The sequence below is a fragment of the Taudactylus pleione genome, unplaced genomic scaffold (assembly GCF_031769625.1).
Source record: "Taudactylus pleione unplaced genomic scaffold, aTauple2 ptg000903l, whole genome shotgun sequence".
In the NCBI taxonomy this organism is placed as follows: domain Eukaryota; kingdom Metazoa; phylum Chordata; class Amphibia; order Anura; family Myobatrachidae; genus Taudactylus; species Taudactylus pleione.
In genome coordinates this window covers 722640-726105 of record NW_028285304.1, presented here as the reverse complement: position 1 = coordinate 726105, position 3466 = coordinate 722640, and positions in this window count along the sequence as shown.

Sequence of the window (3466 nt, the reverse complement as noted above, 5' to 3'; positions counted from 1 at the left end):
GAGCTCCTGCTAATGTACAGGCAGCATTCATTGGCATTAACCTTTCATTGGTGCACTGCAGTCACACTGTAACGTAACTGCCCACAGTGCAGTCCAGAGCGCCTAGTCCTAATACAGAGGCAGCATTAACCCTTGGTGCACGCTGGTAACCATTTTTTGTCACTGACTGCAGTGCAGCCCAGAGCTCCTAATACAGAAGAGCAGCATTAACCCTTTATTGGTGCTTTCAAAAGTTTGTGGTGTGTGCCACCATTACTACTGTATAATATAAGGGCAGTGCTTCGCTGCAGTGTGTAAAAAAATAAATAGAAAAATGCAAAAAATGTAAAAATATAAATAAATACAAAATATAAAAAACCTGTTTATGTTCAGGGCCAGGTCATGCTACCGCGTTAATAATATAAGCGCTGTGTGAATCAATATGGAGAACGATCAGTTGAGGGAAGAGCAGGAGCAGCAACCAAGTACTAGTGCTATGACTGCTGCCAGTCATGATGATCGTGATGTTATAGTACTTCAACATTTACTAAAGCCAATGTTCAAGAGCATAGAGGGTTTAAGAAAGGGCGCCTGGAATCAAAACAATACTTTACAATGTTAAAAAAAAAATCACCTTTCATACAGAGAAAACTTACTGCCAAAAACATAAAATTGCCAAAATTCCATATACCACACGCGGTGGCAAGGAAAGGCTCAGGCCTTGGCCTTTGTTTGAGATTGGTGGTTTTAGAACTGCTGTCAGTCAGGCATCGTCTTCTGTAACCTCACACGATGATTCAACACCTGGTCACTCGGGGGTATATTTACTAAAGTGCAGGTGTTTAGAAGTGGAGATGTTGCCCATAGCAACCAATCAGATTCTAGCTGTTATATTCTAGAAAGTGCTGGTTAAATGTTAAGTAGAACCTGATTGGTTGCTATGGGCAACATCTCCACTTCTAAAAACTCTCACTTTAGTAAATATACCCCTCAGAGTCTAGTAGAGGTGTCAAATGTAAAACAGGAAAATCAGTGCAGACAAAAACCACTCGTATGTGTTCAGAAACATCACAAATCCTGAAGGAGTGTCTAAGGGGTATATTTATTACAGTGCAGGTTTTTGGAAGTGGAGATATTGCCCATAGCAACCAATCAGATTCTACTTATCATTTATCTAGCACATACTTGCCAACTCTCCATGACTGTCAGGGAGACTCCCTGATATAGTAGCAATCTCCCTCCCTGACTCCCAGACAGGGCTGCCATCAGAAATTGTGGGACCCGGGACCAACAAGTATACTTACCCGACCCCTTTCAGGATACCAACCATCGGGATGCCACTGTCGGTATTCTGACAGGAGGCATCCCGACAGCAGGCATTATATACCCATTCCGTGTCTGCCTTGCTACTGCTAGGTGCCAATGACATGCCTCCAAAAAGCTATATATATATATATATATATATATTTATGTGTGTATGTAAATATATATATATATCTATATATATATCTATATATTAGGGGTGAGCGGGTTCGGATTTCTGAAATCCGAACCCCCCCGAGCCCCCACGATCCGAGGCCGATCCGAGTCAGGCTTGACTTTTCCCGCCTGACTCGGATCTGAAATCGAGGCAAAACGTCATCATCCCGCCTTCCGGGTCTTGCGGGTTTTGGATCCTATATAAGGTACCCGCATCGGCGCCATTTTCTCACTCGGCTGTGGACAGTTAAGAGAGAGGGTAGGAGTTAGGGCTGGCTGGGCTTTGTAGTGTAGTGTAGTGTAGTGTAGTGCAGAGTAGTGTTGTGCTGTGCTGCGCTGTGTTGCTGTTGTCCATAGGGGCTGTGTCCACTACTTCAAAGTCCATAGGGGCAGGCTGTGTTGTGCTGTGCTGCTGTTGTCCATAGGGGCTGTGTCCACTACTTCAAAGTCCATAGGGGCTGGCTGGACTGTGTTGTGCAGTCAGTTGTCCATAGGGGCTGTGTCCACTCCAAAGTCCTGTGCAGTGTCCCAGTCTTAAAGGGGTGCTGTAGTGTTGTCCAGGGGGTGCTCTGTCCATCAGGGGGGCTCCCCCCAAGTGCTAAAAAAAAATATATATTTTCTGTGTTTGTGAATTGTGTGCGCAGTAGCCGCACGTGCATCAACAAAGTAGTGCCAAGCGTGCGCCTGTATCATAAGTAAAGGGCCGGCTGGCTTGACCGTTAAAGGGTGCTGTAACTCCAAAGTACACTCCACACCAGATAAAAAAAAAATTTCTGTGTTTGTGAATTGTGTGCGCAGTAGCCGCACGTGCATCAACAAAGTAGTGCCAAGCGTGCGCCTGTGTCATAAGTAAAGGGCCGGCTGGCTTGACTGTTAAAGGGTGCTGTAACCCCCAAAGTACACTCCAAACCAAATAAAAAAATATTTTCTGTGTTTGTGAATTGTGTGCGCAGTAGCCGCACGTGCATCAACAAACTAGTGCCAAGCGTGCGCCTGTGTCATAAGTAAAGGGCCGGCTGGCTTGACCGTTAAAGGGTGCTGTAACCCCCAAAGTACACTCCAAACCAAATAAAAAAATATTTTCTGTGTTTGTGAATTGTGTGCGCAGTAGCCACACGTGCATCAACAAAGTAGTGCCAAGCGTGCGCCTGTGTCATAAGTAAAGGGCCGGCTGGCTTGACCGTTAAAGGGTGCTGTAACCCCCAAAGTACACTCCAAACAAAATTTTAAAATATTTTCTGTGTTTGTGAATTGTGTGCGCAGAAGCCGCATGTGCATCAACAAAGTAGTGCCAAGCGTGCGCCTGTGTCATAAGTAAAGGGCCAGCTGGCTTGACCATTAAAGGGTGCTGTAACCCCCAAAGTACACTCCAAACAAAATAAAAAAATATTTTTTGTGTTTGTGAATTGTGTGCGCAGTAGCAGCACGTGCATCAACAAAGTAGTGCCAAGCGTGCGCCTATGTCATAAGTAAAGGGCCGGCTGGCTTGACTGTTAAAGGGTGCTGTAACCCCCAAAGTACACTCCAAACCAAATAAAAAAATATTTTCTGTGTTTGTGAATTGTGTGCGCAGTAGCCGCACGTGCATCAACAAACTAGTGCCAAGCGTGCGCCTGTGTCATAAGTAAAGGGCCGGCTGGCTTGACCGTTAAAGGGTGCTGTAACCCCCAAAGTAGACTCCAAACCAAATAAAAAAATATTTTCTGTGTTTGTGAATTGTGTGCGCAGTAGCCGCACGTGCATCAACAAAGTAGTGCCAAGCGTGCGCCTGTGTCATAAGTAAAGGGCCGGCTGGCTTGACCGTTAAAGGGTGCTGTAACCCCCAAAGTACACTCCAAACAAAATTTAAAAATATTTTCTGTGTTTGTGAATTGTGTGCGCAGAAGCCGCATGTGCATCAACAAAGTAGTGCCAAGCGTGCGCCTGTGTCATAAGTAAAGGGCCAGCTGGCTTGACCATTAAAGGGTGCTGTAACCCCCAAAGTACACTCCAAACAAAATAAAAAAAT